At 43.1% G+C, this 17,477-nt stretch overlaps 1 protein-coding gene across 3 annotated transcripts in view; it reads left to right on the top strand.

Moving 5' to 3' along the window:
* Positions 1-17,477, top strand: part of PKP3 (plakophilin 3) — a 161,563-nt gene that overhangs the window by 21,160 nt on the left and 122,926 nt on the right. For all 3 annotated transcript variants that reach the window (XM_056526885.1, XM_056526883.1, XM_056526884.1), the window contains exon 2: positions 11,651-11,690. The gene's annotated coding sequence lies outside the window, so the exon portion shown is untranslated. The remainder of the gene's footprint in view (positions 1-11,650; positions 11,691-17,477) is intronic.

Genomic DNA, 17,477 nt, shown 5'->3' with positions numbered 1-17,477 from the left:
AATTTTGTGAAAAATTGGAAAATTGCTGCTGAAGTTTGAAGCCCTCTGGTGTCTTCCAAAAGTAAAAACTCATAAATTTTATGATGCAAACATAAAGTAGACATACTGTATATGTGAACCCAAAATGTTTTTATTTTGAATATCCATTTTCCTTACAAGCAGAGAGCTTCAAAGTTAGAAAAATGCAAAATTTTCATTTTTTTCATCAAAGTTGGGGATTTTTCACCAAGAAAGGATGCAAGTTACCATAAAATTTTACCACTAAGTTAAAGTAGAATATGTCACGATAAAACAGTCTCGGAATCAGAATGATAACTAAAAGCATTCCAGAGTTATTAATGTTTAAAGTGACAGTGGTCAGAATTGCAAAAAACGCTCTGGTCCTTAAGGTGTAAAATGGCCTGTCCTTAAGAGGTTAAATAGGTCACATTTAACATAGATTTTGCATTGGGGCCCTGTAGCTACAAGTTACACCTCTGCTGCTGGTTACTATAACTACCATAAGTCCACCACTGCCTGCTGTCTACAAGAAACTACAACTATTACTAGTTTCCCCACCACTGCCTGCTGTCCGCTGGCTACAACTATCACGAGTCCTATACTGCCTGCTATCCGCTGGCTATTGCAGATGCCCCCCAGTCCACCACTGCCTTCTCCCTGCTGGTTACTACAACTACCACCAGTCCACCACTGACTGCTGTCCACAGCTATCACTAGTCCACCGCTGTCTGTTGGATACTACAATTACCAGCAGTCCACTGCTGCCTGCTGTCAACTGGCTACAACTATCACTAGTCCACCACTGACAGCTATCTGCTAGCTACAACTACAACCAGTACACCCCTGCCTGCTGTCCTTTGGCTACTACACCTATCACTAGTCCAACCACTGCTATATACCAACTATAGCTAGTCCACACCTGTGCTGGCTACTACAACTCCAGCCAGTGCACCACAGCCTGTTATCCGCTGGCTACAACTACCACGCCCCCTTTTCCTGGCAGTCACGCCCCTTTTTCGGGTTTTCTTAGCAAAATGGAGAGTAAGTCAGGGTTTTTTAAAATCTGGTGCAGAGAGAATTTCTGGTGCAATGCAACAGAATCTGGCGCACAACCCGACAAAACATGTCGGGTTTGCAATAGTTAATGAGGGCCATTGTGTCTTCAGATGGCTTACTACCTAATGCTCTTAGGCAGAGTTTTTAGGCCAGTTCACTTTAAACTTTTTCAGACTAAATTTTTTATTTTTTATTCAAAAGTTCGCTAAACTCTAATAGAAACATAGAGGGACATTTATCAATGTTTGCTTATGTATTCTTTTTTTTAGTAATTTTTTCCTTTTTTTTTTGCTTATGTGTGACTTATTTATCAACTGCTTTCAGCCTGTTGATAATTTTCTTTCATGTAAGCAATTTTTCCTTTTTTACTTTGGTAGTAGCTTTTTCTGCTCCATGTTGGAGCTGGAGTAAATTTAGTCAATTTTTAACCTTGTTGCGACTTTTTTTTGCGCAGTTGCGACTGTCGCAGTTGATAAATACCCGACTAAAGCAAATCCATTTTGAAAAATTTACTACGTAAGCAAGTTTGAATGTTCTTGCTTTTCTTGTTCTTCATGCAAATTGTTGCACAAAAACACACGTAGTCGCAGTTGCGACAATTTTGCGACAATTATAGTAAAGAAAACCTGACTAAACCCATTGATAAATGTCCATCATAGTTCGTAAAGTTGACAAAACCTATATTCCTGCTATGTCCCTACTTTGTTAATCCAAAATTCAGACAAAAAACCCTTATGAGGCTGATGCTAATTGCCCCATACCAGGGAAAAATTCCTTCCCGACTCCAATATGGTGATCAGAATAATCCCTGGATCAATGTTCTGTCCCTATAAATCTAGTATCCATAACCTGTAATGTTATTACTCTCCAGAAATGTATCCAGGCCCCTTTTGAACTCACCATGACCACCTCCTCTGGCAGAGAGTTCCATAGTCTCACTGCTCTTACAGTAAAGAACCCCAATCTGTGCTGGTGTAGAAACCTTCTTTCCTCTAGACGTAGAGGATGCCCCCTTGTTATAGATACAGTCCTGGGTATAAATAGATCATGAGAGAGATCTCTGTACTGTCCCCTGATATATTTATACATAGTTACAGTATTTGGTCTCCCCTAAGCCTTCTTTTTTCTAAACCCTAATTCTGATAATCTTTCTGGGTACTGTAGTCCTCCCATTCCCAATATTACTCTGGTTGCCCGTCTTTGAACCCTCTCCAGCTCCACTATATCTTTCTTGTACACTGGTGCCCAGTACTGTACACAGTATTCTATGTGTGGTCTGATTAGTGATTTGTACAGCGGTAGAATTATCGTGGGCATCTATGCCCCTTTTGATGCACCCTATGATTTACTTTGCCTTGGCAGCAGCTGCCTGACACTCTTTGCTACAGTTGAATATAGTGTCGACTTTAAAAAGTACCTGTCACCAAATAAACTTTTCTAAACTAACTCAGGCTATGTTCCCTAACTACACCTAACACCCCTCCCACCCTTCAAAAAAAAATTCAGAACTTAAAAAGCTCTGTATCTTACCTTTCTTCTTGCTCACATAGTACAATCTCCCAGCAGGAGAAAGTGGGCGTTTCCCAGCAGGCATGACATCTCTGAAGCCTGCTGGGGGACCACTTCCGCCCTCACATTGTTGCAGTGCTGTGATGAATTAAAGACCTTAGGCTCTGTGCATCTGTCAATGAAGCTCTGTTCAGCTTTTAGACTGTGCAGCTGCTTTCAGTGAGGCTCTTTGCAGCTGTCAATCAAGCTGAGTGCAGAGAAACACTTCCTGAGTTTGGTCTCCTGCCATTATAAGCAGGAGACCAAAATCTGAGATTTTGACCAGACTGAATGTGTTCTGGCCAAGAAGGGAGACCCCTGGTGGCCAGAAGTATACAGCAGAAAAACTAACAAACTTTTTTTTTTTTTTTATGGAATTACAAAAGTTATTTATTTCGGCATAAGGGTACCCTTTTAAGTCCTTTCCCATGTCGGTAGTCCCCAGTATTACACTCACTTAGAACGAGGGGGTGAATGCCATCTATGCCTATAAATTTGAATTATTTATAGGCAGCCCTGTACTCCTTCCTGAGCTATTTTTCAGGAATTTATGCTGAAAAATTTACGTGTGGAAAAAAGAATTTTCTATTCGCGCAGAATCCGCGTGGAATTTGCACGGAATTGCGCGCGGAAATGGGGGAGAAAGAAGTGAAGGGTTTTTCAGCCATTTCCACGCGAAAACGCGAATTTTTTTTTACCATTGACTTCTATTGATTTCTGCTAGCGGATTCCGCTTGAAGAATGAACATGTTCTTTCTTCAAGCAGAAAGGAATTCACCGTCGGAATTCCGCTAGCAGAATTTCCGATGAGTGGACAGTAAATTCCTCTTGAATTCCTCAGTGTGAACGCACCTTAAGAGAGAGTTTGGCAAGGTTCACATTACAGAATTTTCGACCAAGATTCCACTTAGGAATTTCAGTTGGAAATTCCGATGCAGCAGAATCCCACTGCTGTCAATGGGATTCCGCTGCCCAATGCACACTACAGAATTCTACCACCGAAATTCTGCTGCCAAAAGAATGAACTTGCAATGCGAGCGCCGAACTTCGGAAGTGGTGCTGGGTGACTTTGGATGGGTCATTGATAGATTTTTTAACTGAACAAAACAAGAAAGAACAATCTTCAGGTCACATGAACCTTGTATGAAACTTGGTGTGGCTGACTTGGTGTTTTCTATGTAAAATATGGCACCCGCGCGCCTTGTGCTTATTTATGACCTCCCAGCAGTGTAGTAAAGTGCACAGCCCTGTAATCCCTGGGCAGGAGGTGTAGCAGTTTACTCATTCTGTAGGTTAATAGCTTTTATTATGTGCTGGTTTATTGATATGATCTGCCTAATCTTTTAGTGCAGCTCTTTATGTCTGTATGGAAGGTGTAGTCCTAATGCAGAGTTCCGTGCAGTGATTCACGAGGCAGGCGGGTTGTCTTACTGCATCTTACATTACAAATGTTGTTGCAGCCAATGTACACAGTTCTTTTCAGCCCAGGTTGAATAATAACAGATTTTTAACCAATCTGAGCCCAGCCAGGAAATACTCAGACACCTGAACAAGTAGCTAAGATTAATAGGCGCCGACAGCCGGAGTCTGCAGCTATGACATTTAACTCTGCGCCTGCCAGAGTCTGTGGTATAACTAACAGAATAGCTGTGTAGTAATAGCATGTCCAGCTGTTCATTCACATCCTTGTCTCGTGTCATTAATATAAACTTTTCACATATCGTCCAGACATGTCAAAAGTATAGATACCCAGTTTCCCCGAAAATACACCCTACCCCAAAAATAAGCCCTAGCTATATTATCAGGGTGATGCAATATAAGCCCTACCCCGAAAATAAGACCTAGGACAGTGGTCGTCAACCTGCGGACCTCCAGATGTTGCAAAACTACAACTCCCAGCATGCCCGGACAGCCAACGGCTGTCCGGGCATGCTGGGAGTTGTAGTTTTGCAACATCTGGAGGTCCGCAGGTTGAAGACCACTGACCTAAGCAATGACCGGGCTGCAAATATTAAAAAACAAACTTTAACTTACCTTCGTCCTCCATTCCCCCGTTGCTAAGGAACCGGCCTCACTGTTCTCCGCTGCTCTTGCTGCTTCCTGGTGTTGTGATGTCTCAGAGCTTTCAGCCTATCACCGGCCGCAGCGATGACCCGCCTCTGCCGATGATAGGCTGAGCGCATTGTCATGTAAGGAGTCGGCCGGCTTCTTTCATGACAGCGGGCTCAGCCTATCATCGGCCGAGGCGGGACATCGCTGTGGCCGGTGATAGGCTGAAGGCTCTGTGACGTTCCCATTCCCAGGACCGCAGCAAGAACAGCGGAGGGACCATGGGGCCGGTTCCTTAGCAACGTGGGAACGGAGGACGAAGGTAAGTTAAAGTTTGTTTTTTTTAATATTTGCAGCCCGGGCACAGGAATACAAAGTACAGCACAGCGGCTGATAATTATTTGGCAGGGGGGGGAGAGAAGCAGCGCTCGTGGGTGACATACGATTAGTCCCCCGATGTGGGGTGCAGCACTGGGCTGATAAACCGGCGGGGGGGATGTTGGGGGGCAGAGCTGCGCCATCACATGATAATGATGGGGGGGTAAACACGGTAGTCTTTGTCCTGAGTAAAGCGGCAGCGCATCACTCCCTGACTGTTGGTCAAATCCAACTTTTTCACTGCATTTGTCTATGGAGCCAAATCGGGCGGCCAGCCAGGCAGTAAAGTGAGATGCTGCAAACTTCACTTACTCAGTCGCAGCGAGTCTTAGGCCCGAGACATATTTGGAAGACATGTCAAAAGTTGATATTAAAGGGGTACTCTGCCCCTAGACATCTTATCCCCTTTCCAAAGGATAGGGGTTAAGATGTCTGAACGGGGGGACCCCTGTGATCTCAGCTGCAGCACCCCCAGACATCCGATGCACGGAGCAAACTTCGCTCCGTGCCAGATGACTGGCGATGCGGGGCTGAGGCTCATGACATCACGGCCGGGCCCCGCCCATGATGTCACCACCATGCCCTCTCAATGCAAGTCTATGGGAGGGGGTGTGATGGCAGTCACGCCCCCTCCCAAAGAATTTCATTGAGGGGGCGTGGTCATGGCGTCACAAGCGTGGTGCAGCCATGACGTCACGAGCCTCCGGCACTGAAATCGACGCTCTGAACGAACGCCGGGTGCAGCATGGAGATCGTGGGGCTCCCCAGTGGTGGGACCCCCATGATCAGACATCTTGTCCCCTATCCTTCGGATAGGGGATAAGATGTCTAGGGGCGGAGTACCCCTTTAATGTTGCCAACATTTTAAGGTCAGTAGCTGTCCCACAATCAACTTTTTTTTTTTTCTAATCCCCAAGATAATGACTGACAGTTTCACCAATTGGACCACCAAAGATCGGGTGAACAAGGGGCTCAAGCTCCTCTCTGAATGGAACAGTAGTCAGGTGTGTTTACAGCCGCTCCATTCACTGTTTATGGCAGTGGTCCGTTGGCTGTCCGGGCATGCTGGGAATTGTAGTTTTGCAACATCTGGAGGTCCGCAGGTTGAAGACCACTGTCCTAGAGGGACCAAAGCAGCTACTTGGTTACCCTTTGTGCCACATATACCAAGAAATCCACCATCCAGTGTTGTTGGTACATACTGTATCTCCCAACAGTCCTTGTTTTTGCAGGATAGTCAGAGGAACACTATAAGAGTTTAGCAGATTTGCATTAAAGGGGTACTGCACTGGAAAAAAAAAATTTAATCAACGGGTGCCAGAAAGTTTAAACAGATTTGTAAATTACTTCTATTTAAAAATCTTAATCCTTCCAGAACTTATCAGCTGCTATATGCTCCACAGGAAGATCTTTTCTTTTTGAATTTCCTTTCTGTCTGACCACAGCGCTCTCTGCTGACACCTCTGTCCATGTCAGGAACTGTCCAGAGTAGGAGAAAATCCCATAGCAAACCTATCCTGCTCTGGACAGTTCCTGACATGGACAGAGGTAATTTACGAATCTGTTTAAAGGGGTACTCCGGTGAAAAACTTTTTTTTTAAATCAACTGGTGCCAGAAAGTTAAACAGATTTTTAAATTACTTCTATTTAAAAAATCTTAATTCTTCCTGTACTTATTAGCTGCTGAATACTACAGTGGAAATTATTTTCTGTTTAAAACCCAGAGCTCTCTGCTGACATCATGAGCACAGTGCTCTCTGCTGACATCACGAGCACAGTGCTCTCTGTTGACATCTCTGTCCATTTTAGGAACTGTCCAGAGTAAAAGGAAATCCACATAGCAAACATATGCTGTTCTGCACAGTTTCTAAAATGGATGTCAGCAGAGAGCACTGTGGTCATGATGTCAGCAGAGAGCTCTGTGTTTCAAAAAGAAAATAATTTCCACTGTAGTATTCAGCAGCTAATAAGTACAGGAAGGATTAAGATTTTTTAATAGAAGTCATTTACAAATCTGTTTAACTTTCTGGCACAAGTTTTTCACCGGAGAGTACCCCTTTAACTTTCTGGAACCAGTCATTTAAAAGAAAAATGTTCCAGTGGAGTTCCCCTTTAAAGGGGCCTTCTAGGCATTTTTAGGAACATGCTAGAACAAATTGGGGTTGGGATTAAAATGTTGTACAATGGAGATATGAACACTTAATCTGAGTGACAATGGTGAAAGACCATGGAGATCCCTTGTCGTCACATGCCCAGCCCGTTGTGCGCTATGTTGCTAAGCAACAGACTCAACATATTTGGGCTACTGTATAGTAATGATTACTGCAAGCAATGATTCATTTGTGATTAAGAGGCTCCTAAAAAAGCTTCTTACTATGGGAAAGTTCTTTTTCAACTTTTTTTTTTTTTGTCCATTTAAGAAATATGTGACGTAGGACTACAAGGGTGGGGGCAGGGATTTTGCTTAGGTGAACTATATGTAGTTAGAGCCAGTATAACTACATTGCTTGTCTCACGTTCAGCCCCTGGAGGCAGAGAGGTAGCAGATTGTGACTCACTTAGTGCTGCATTATGGGAAATCATCTTCTTTAGACACCGACTGACTGAAGTGGTATTCAGCCATGTTAGGGATGGGATACCATTTTTTTAAGACAGAGTACGAGTACCGATACTTTAATTCTAGTACTTGCCGATACCAATTATGAGTACTTTTATTTTTATTTTTTTTAAAGGGAATCTTGACACCAGGGTGACCCAGTTTCTGGTGCTGTTTACCGTATGATATGTGGGTCCTTGTTGTGTACAATGGAGGCGGCTGCTGTAGTATGAGCCAAGATTTCTCTCTTCTCCATTGGACAGAATTTGCATTGGCGGTGAGACTGATGACCACATGGTGAGCAGCGGCAGAAACCGGTCACCTGCACTATCTACCTATATATTCTAGTTAGCGCAAGTGACTCTCACCTCGTGCACCACTGGGCACGAATAAAGGACGGGATGTCCTATTACACTATTAGGTGAAGGCTCTCTTCACACATATGTCTTTATTGTGTCTGGTTCAGACACATTCATCCTGCTGTTTTTTCCTTTTTCTATTTTTCTTCTTTTTTTCATCCCCAGCAGTGCAGACTCTATTTTTTAAGCTTCTGTCTCTTGCTATATTTAGACTGTGTGTCCTGAGGATTTTTTTCTGTGTATCTGAACACATAGAGAGAGATTTATCAAAACCTGTGCAGAGGAAGAGTGGTGCAGTTGCCCATAGCAACCAATCAGATTGCTTCTTTCATTTTCCACAGGCCTCTAAAGAGGCCTGTGGAAAATGAAAGAAGCGATCTGATTGGTTGCTATGGGCAACTGCACCACTCTTCCTCTGCACAGGTTTTGATTAATCTCCCCATATTGTCCATTTGTTCTATATCTACATTAAGCATATATGTCTTTTTCCTCCAGTGATGCATGTATTTTTATGATGTTTATCCTTCTGTATATTTTTATACATAAACATTTTTGCAAGAAATTTTTTGCATTATAATACATGCCATGTTCGACTCTTGAACTAATCCCCAAGCATATGTCTATGTTTTTATCCATTCTTCTTATACTCATTAGTTTTTAATTTGGGCTTGATACCATCTGGCCTTATATTCTAAATGTCATGAAGTTTGGAAGGAGTTAATACCACCTGACCACAGCACCTGTGATTGCTCCACCTATATATATCCATGTCCTCCTTGTGTATGGTGTATGACTAAGAGCGATCTGCGCTTGAAACGCGTAACCTCCTGTGTTCCTGTGTATGTCCATTGAATAAAGCAGATTTTATTTGCACCCAGAGCTGGATTCTACCTTTCGTTTTCCATTTGCCTCGGTGTTGTCCAGCACCTGGATCCATACTCCATCTGTCCAGGCTGGGTGAGCTGGTTGGACTGTTTTTCTTTAAAAACGTCACTCTGCTTCCTCCATAGGGTTACACTGAGCGCAGTGGAGGTACGTGTGTGTGTCACATGCTCCTCCATGGGACGCCATGATGTGGACGGGAGAACGGGCCAGCGGGGCATTTGACGGGCCGCACTGCAGTAGGTATCTGACTTGGTATTGGGGACATTAAACGAGTCCCCGTAACATGCAAATGCTGGGTATCGGTACTGATGCTACTATCGGAACATCCCTAAGCGATATCATTGCACCTCATGTACCGATGCTGAGGTTAGATATAAATTTAGCCAGAGTCATACTGAGTGATAGTAGACCGGTTTGCTACAACACACCAAAAACGGTAAAAAAAGGGTATATTTTACACAATTTTTTATGGGGCCACTTTTGCTTTGAGAGGTTTCAGTACTCCTTTCTGGTGGGTGGTCATGGCTTCTGCCAATAGCCTTGTCTATATTTCTGCTCTTCCCCCGCACTGACACTTGGGCTTGGCTGCATGCCTGTTAGTTCAGGGCACAACGCAGCTGCTGTATCAGGTGCTTATCTGTGACTATTCCCGACCACAAATCCACAATATAACCAATATATATAACCCATTGCAGGGGCTGATTGAAGGCTGGTAAGACTTGGGGTCTATTCACACCGCAGAATTTCCGCTTGCGGAAACCCGCCTCAAATTAAAGCCTATAGACTTCTATGGGATTCCCCACACCCATTCCGCACACCCATTCTAACTTAGGCACTGCAATTCCCAACTGTAGGATGCAGATGCTCAAATTATGTAGCCATTTATTTTCTGTGGTGCTAAGCCAGGCCTGTGATCCTAGTCTAGGGGTGTAAGGTATGTATGTGTTCCTACTATGTCTGCACAGTATGGTGACCTGATGTTTGCTCAGTATTGTTGGCAAGAAGGACATGACATCTGCTCCTTATTGCCTGTTAAGAGGGAAAGCCATATGAAAAGGGCATAGGGCCATTCTGAGCTATATGCCCTTCTCAAAGGGCCCTGTGGAAACCTCTGAAGCATATTTTATTAATTTGTGTCATTTGTATTGGTGTAATAAACCACAAAACTGGAGAAATTTGATTTCCTGGGGCATTATCACAAATAAGGAATTTTTGATCCCAACTATGTAAATGTGAGGCAAGGGTACTGTATATGTACTCTACTATCCTATTGGTGTGTGGGGTTGGGGGACTTCCCCTTTGGTTGACCTTATCAATTGGCATTCCTTTGGATCTTGCAGTGGATAATTTAGGTCAGGGCTCAAGTCCTGCAGGAACTTGTGGGAACGGAGTTCCTGCACTTTTTCCACAGCAGGAGTACTGTTTCCATTAGCAGGAGTCCTTCAGGACCAGCCCTTGGGTGGAAATCTTCGGTGAGTTCCCACACTTTTTTTTCCCCCAAGACTTGACCCCTGATTTAGGTGCATGAACAGTACCGGAAATGTTAATGGGGGGATTGAGGGGCATGTTGACTTTGTCTCTGGGGCTTCCCCTTCTTTGCTTTAGATGAGCGCAGCCGGCAGGTTACTTTTATCAGAATTGACGGATCTGGTATAGACGCCCAGAGTATGAATAAACTGGTCTGAAATGTAACACCCATGTGGTATCGTCTAACAGTTACTCTATGATTATCCCAGTCATTCGATAATTATACGAACAATTTGTAGACTGTGTCCCATACAAACAATAATAAGAATAGGGTGTATAGTCATTCCAGACACTGTACTGTACTTTCTGTAATGGACTGAAAGATGAATAAGCGTTGAGTATTTCTATGACTGAGATGGATTTGGAGGCTGGGGTGAAACTCCAAAACTTATTAAAACCTAATTCAAATAGACATTGATATTTTTGTCTATGGACAGGCAGTTGTATCTCAAAAGTAAAATAAAATAATGCAAAACAAAGGACTATTCTCTGTAAATACTGTATGTGTTATTAACCTATTGATTACAAGAAGTCACAGCATGGACCTCCCTCCCTCTCACTTCTGGTCCTCTCATATTTCTGGGATAGAATTGGTGAGCAATCCTAAACTTAAAGGGTTACTCCACTGGCCAGTGTTCGGAACATTTAGTTCTGAATGCTTTGTGCGCACTGCGGGGGTCAGCCATGCCCCCTCAATGCAAGTCTATGGGAGGGGGCGTGGCTGACATCACGCCCCCTCCAATAGACTTGCATTGAGGGGGGCGTGGCGGAAAGTCACGAGGGGGCAAGGCCGACCCCCACAGCGCACACGCAGCATTCGGAACAACACCCCCTCCCATAGACTTGCGTTGAGGGCACGTGGCATGACATCACTAAATGTCCCGAATGCTGGCCAGTGGAGTAACCCTTTAATATATTGGTTACATTTAGTACAGAGACCTGGGTAAGGGCTAGGAGGTCCAAACTGAGTATTTGGGTTTCGGCTGGACATTCCCCATTATGTAATCCAGGATCTATCCACAATAGTAATGCTCTTTCCTCACATCATTGCATCCCACTATTTTTTTTTTTTTTTACCAGGGTCTCGCCAGCCAGAACATTGTAATACCATGAGGTTGATGCCCATGCCAACTTTAATAATGCATTTTCAAATTTTTATAATTTCTCTAGGAAAAAAAAAAAAGTCAAATGTGTTGGCAGCAGATGGATAAATTCCTGTGTAACTTCTGATCCCTTTTTTTTGTCTCCTCAGCGCTACCTCACCCCGGTTTGAGAGACAGTAAACTAGAATGGTAAGCTAGAAAGACAACGCAAGACTGGAACAAGGCTGTTGGTCTTTCATTTTGACATACAGTCATACTAAAGGGGTATTCAGCCACTAAATACATGTCTGAGTGCGAGACGTTTAACTGGAAAACTTGAACGCACTCCATTCATTCTCTACGAAGTACATCTGATGGCTCTGACCCTGGGAACCCCAGCGATCAGGCACCTATCCCTTATTCTGTGGACAGGGGAGACGTTTTTAGTGGCTAAAATACCTCATATTTAGCAATTATTTTGTCCTATATTATTGTGGTGAACCAGGAGAGTAACGGTGACTGGGGTGTTGCAGTGGTAGGGTCTAACCCTTGAATGTCGTGACGCCAGGGTGAAGTTTCCTCAATAGTAATGTTCCTATAGCCAACCGTCCCACAAACTGCAGGGAAAAATAACGGAATGTCCACAGCAGATTTCAGGAATAAACTGAAGAAACTTTACTTGCGGAATTTATGAAACAGTCTTTAACATAACAGTCTCTTAAGAGTAAACCGGGATACAGGTTTCTCACAGGTTTGCTGGGACTTGGAAGCAATGAGCTTTTATGTAGGCCATTGTGCTACTAATTTAGAAGATTTGAGCTGGTAGTAGTCACACAGGATTTGATAGATTGAGCTTTGTAACTCACGTTTAGTGGCTGCAGGTTCTTAGGTTTTGGCCTAGAAGAATTGAGATTTCTGCTGAGATGTTTGTGCTTCTGTAGTGTCCAGGAGATAAGAGCGAATTGATTGACTACAGCCCTTTATATTATAAGGGGCTGGACTAAGCTCATTGGTCAGTAAACCTGTAAGTTTTGAACCCAGTGAACTCTGGGTACATCACATGACCTCTAAGGTCCTTTAACATTTTATACATCACAACCGTATATCATGTGACAACTAAGGTCCTGTACATATATTTTCTATACATTAAATAAATATAAACACACTTTACATGAGACGACCAAGGGCAAGCCCTGCAGGAGAACCCTATGTGAATGGAGGGACTCTAGCTTAGGGGACTTTAGACAAGGGACAGGACAAGGTCCTGTACCTGGACACCACATTATTTGAAAGGAAGAAGAATGCTTACAACTACCTATTGTATAATGCAGATGAGAATATGCTGACTCTATACTGGATCCTCCGAACAACATATTATGGAACCATGCCACTGGTTGTCATGGCAGCCAAGGGCCCTTTTTTTGTATTTTTTATTTTTTTTCAACATTGTGGGCAATAGGTTAACTTAACATCTGAGATAAAATTTGAGGAATACAATCCTATAAAAAATGATAGAATTCCCACACTTAGAGCATAGTATCCCAAATATTACTACTTTATACCAAATATGCCTATCCCAGATGTGACACAAAACTATGTTTAATAGTTGAGCATACTGGTGCAATGAATATCCCTAAAATATTTGACAGGAAATTATTAAAATTAATGCATATTTTTTTCCAGACGAAGTGGTCTGCAGTGCTAATAAAGGGGTATTTCAGTTTTGTTTTATTTGACTGTGCTACAGGGTCTGTACAGTTAGTGTAGTTCACAATATAGTGTCTGTCCCTGTGTTTATTGGCTCCTCTTGCAATTTTATGGGATCTTTTCCCCGTGTTCATTTGTAGCAGAATACAAAGTATGCTTTTCCCAGGTCGCCTTGCGGCCCGAGACATTACATCACTAGTCAAGTGTTGATGGGGAGCCTGTCTTTGCTTGGAGAGACCACTGGGTGGGGTGAGATCATTCTCCACAGGGCTGCAGGGAATTGTAGTTTCATCATAGCACAGCATGGAAGGGAGCCTAGCTGTGCTATAGTGGCTGATGTTTAGGAGGGAGAAAAGTTACTTTATACTTACAAACAAGGGATGATGGGACTTTTAGTTGGAGGGAGGGAACTCCCAACAGGAAATAGTAATTTACAAAAAGAAAGCAGCAGTGTTAGGGTGCGTTCCCACCTGGCGTATACGCAACGTATTTCACACTAAGCAATATTTGTGGCAGCAGCGGGAAATACGCTGCATATTCCTCGCTCACTATACACACAGGGCTTTCCGGCGGCAGCCCTATGCGTTTAGTGAGTTTCGAAGGCGGGGACGTTTGCCGGTGTGACTGTGACATGCGGCTCCGCCTCCAAAACTCACTACACGCATAGGGCTGCCGACGGAAAGCCCTGTGTGTATAGTGAGCGAGAAATACGCAGCAGATTTTCCGCTGATGGCGCAAATTTTTCGCAGTGTGAAATTCGCTGAGTATACGCCAGGTGGGAATGCACCCTTATGGTGGGCTCACAACACAGTCATTTGATATGGTGCCACATAAAAGGTTGGTGCAAAAAATGAGAAGGATTGTGCTGAGGGAGAATGTGTGTAAGTGGGTAAGTAACTGGCTCAGTGCTAGGAAACAGAGGGTGGTTATTCATGGTACATACTGTGAGTGAGTGACTGTTACTAGTGGGGTGCCACAGGGGTTAGTCTTGGGTCCTATTCTTTTTAATATATTTATTAATGACCTTGTAGAGGGATTGTGTAGTAAAGTATCAATCTTCACAGCTCTGTAAAGTGGTTAACACAATAGAATCTGAATAGTATCTGAATAGGTTGGAGGTTTGGGCTGGGAAGTGGTAGATGAGGTTCAACACTGATAAATGTAAGGTAATGCACATAGGGAAGAAAAATCCAGGCTGGGATTATGTATTTAATGGGAGACACTTGGGACGACTGACATGGAAAACGACTTGGGAGTCTTAGTAGACAGTAAATTTAGCTGTAGTGACCAGTGTCGGGCAGCTGCTGCCAAGGCTAATAAAATCCTGGGGTGCATCAATAGGGGCATAGATGCCCACGACAAGGAAATAATTATACCACTGTACAAATCACTAGTCAGACCACACATGGAATACTGTGTACAGTACTGGGCACCAGTGTACAAGAAAGATATAGTGGAGCTGGAGAGGGGCAAACAGGGTAATACGGGGAATGGGAGGACTACAGTACCCAGAAAGATTATCAGAATTAGGGTTTAGAAAAAAGAAGGCTTAGGGGAGACCAAATACTGTAACTATGTATAAATATATCAGGGGACAGTACAGAGATCTCTCCCATGATCTATTTATACCCAGGACTGTATCTATAACAAGGGGGCATCCTCTACGTCTAGAGGAAAGAAGGTTCCTACACCAGCACAGACGGGGGTTCTTTACTGTAAGTGCAGTGAGACTATGGAACTCTGCCAGAGGAAGTGGTCATGGTGAATAAAAGAGCTCAAAAGAGGCCTGGACGTGTTTCTGGATAGTTACAGCATTACAGGTTATGGGTAATAGATTTATAGGGACAGAACGTTGATCCAGGGATTTATTCTGACTGCCATATTGGAATCGGGAAGAAAATGTTTTCCCTAGTATGGGGCAATTGGCATCAACTTTGTCCCAAAAAAAAACCGCCATGGCATTTACCTGCGTTTGGCGTTTTTTTTTTATCTTGCTTTTTTTTCTTACGTTTTTTGTCTTTGAGTGGAAATTGCTTTTTTGGCCCCTTTTGACGTTTTTTTAAAAATTTGTTAGGTACCAAAAAAAAAAAAAAAAAGTGCAGTATGGACCAATTTATGTGAGTTGTCAGGGACATAAAAATGTAGGCAACAATAATAAAAATTTAAAAACAGGTAAAAATTTTATATTTTTTTATAATTTTGTTAAACTTTTTATTAGTAATTTATTTTAATAATGTGTTTAATAAAGTGTGTGTTTTTAACTTTTTTCACCTTTTTTTCTTCTTAATTTTTTACATTTTTCAGGTAGTACTACTACTCCCAGAATGGAACAAACTGTTCCATGAGGGGAGTAGTAGTACTTATACTAATAGACAGATTACCACGGGTGTCACTTTTGACCCCCGATGCGATCATCATTTATATTGCAGAGATGCGGAGCACCTTTCTCCTGCACTCGCATCTCTGCTCTGTACTTCGGGCCGGCCAGTGATGTGAATAGAAATTCACATCACTGGCCAGCCGGAGTATAGTGCAGAGAAGCGAGCGCAGGAGAAAGCCACTCCACATTTCAGGGATGAAGGACAATCGCAGCAGGTGTCAGGAGGGACACCCACTGTGATCTGTCCTTAACTGCAGGTACTACAGCCTCCAACATGGAGCACACTTGGCTCCATACTGGGAGCTTTAGTACCTGCATTAATAGACAGATCGCAACAGGTATCAGAAGTGACACCCGCTGCGATCTGTCTATTAATGCAGGTACTACTGCTCCATGCTGGGAGCTGTTAATATACAGCCATCCTCCTATATAATGTATAGATGCGGCCGGCATGGCCGCTCTTCTCTGGTCCCCTGCACTGTAGTTTATGCCTTGTATATATATATTCATATTTCCGCAGAGAGTTGTGATTGGCTGAAACCATCCGGCCAATCATAGCTCTCTGCGGGAAATATGTATCTGTGTTGTGAAGAGGCCTTCACATTGCAGAATACAGTGCAGTGGACCAGAGAAAAGCGGCCATGCCGCCCGCTTCTATACATTATATAGGAGGATCGCAACAGGTGTCAGAAGTGACATCCAGGGCGATCTGTCAATTAGTACAGGTACTACTACTCCTATCATAGGGCAGTGTGTTCCATGCTGGGAGTAGTAGTACTACCTAAAAAATGTGAACAAATAAAAAAAAAAACACACACACACACACTTTGTTAAACCCCTTAAGGACACATGACGTACCGGTACGTCATGTGTCTGCTCCCGATCTATAACGCGGGCCACGGCGTGGCCCCGCGTCATAGCGGCCGGGACCTGTGGCTAATAGCATTGATCGTGGTGCCGCGCGCTATTAACCCTTTAGATGCGGCATTCATAGTTAAACGCCGTGTCTAAAGTGAAAGCATGCCGGTTAGCTCAGGGAGAAATTGCGGCATCCCGAACAGCTTACAGGAAAGCCGGAGGGCCCCTACCTGCCTCCTCGCTGTCCGATCGCCGAATGACTGCTCAGTGCGTGAGATCCAGGCATGAGCAGTCAAGCAGCAGATTCATCGATCACTGGTTTCCTATGAGAAACCAGTGATCAATGATGAAGGTCAGTGTGTGCAGTGTTATAGGTCCCTATGGGAGCTATAACACTGCAAAAAAAAAAGTGAATTAAGATCATTTAACCCCTTCCCTATTAAAAGTTTGAATCGCCCCCCTTTTCCCATAAAAAAAAACACAGTGTAAATAAAAATAAACACATATGGTATCACCGCATGTGGAAATGTCCGAATTATAAAAATATATCGTTAATTAAACCGCACGGTCAATGGCGTACGCGCAAAAAAATTCCAAAGTCCAAAATAGTGCATTTTTGGTCACTTTTTATATCATGAAAAAATAAATAAATAAAAAGCGATCAATAAGTCCTATCAATGCAAAAAAGGTACTGCTAAAAACTTCAGATCATGGCACAAAAAATGAGCCCTCATACCGCTCCATACACGGAAAAATAAAAAAGTTATAGGGGTCAGAAAATGACAATTTTAAACGTATTAATTTTCCTGCATGTAGTTATGATTTTTTCCAGAAGTACGATAAAATCAAACCTATATAAGCAAGATATCATTTTAATCGTATGGACCTACAGACTAAAGAGAAGGTGTCATTTTTACCGAAAAACGTACTACGTAGAAACTGAAGCCCCCAAAAGTTACAAAATGGCGTTTTTTTTTCAATTTTATCGCACAATGATTTTTTTTCCATTTCACCGTAGATTTTTGCACAAAATGACTGACGTCATTACAAAG

This window comes from Hyla sarda, chromosome 6, assembly GCF_029499605.1.
Source record: "Hyla sarda isolate aHylSar1 chromosome 6, aHylSar1.hap1, whole genome shotgun sequence".
NCBI lineage: Eukaryota > Metazoa > Chordata > Amphibia > Anura > Hylidae > Hyla > Hyla sarda.
This window is presented reverse-complemented; position numbering and strand designations above follow the sequence as displayed.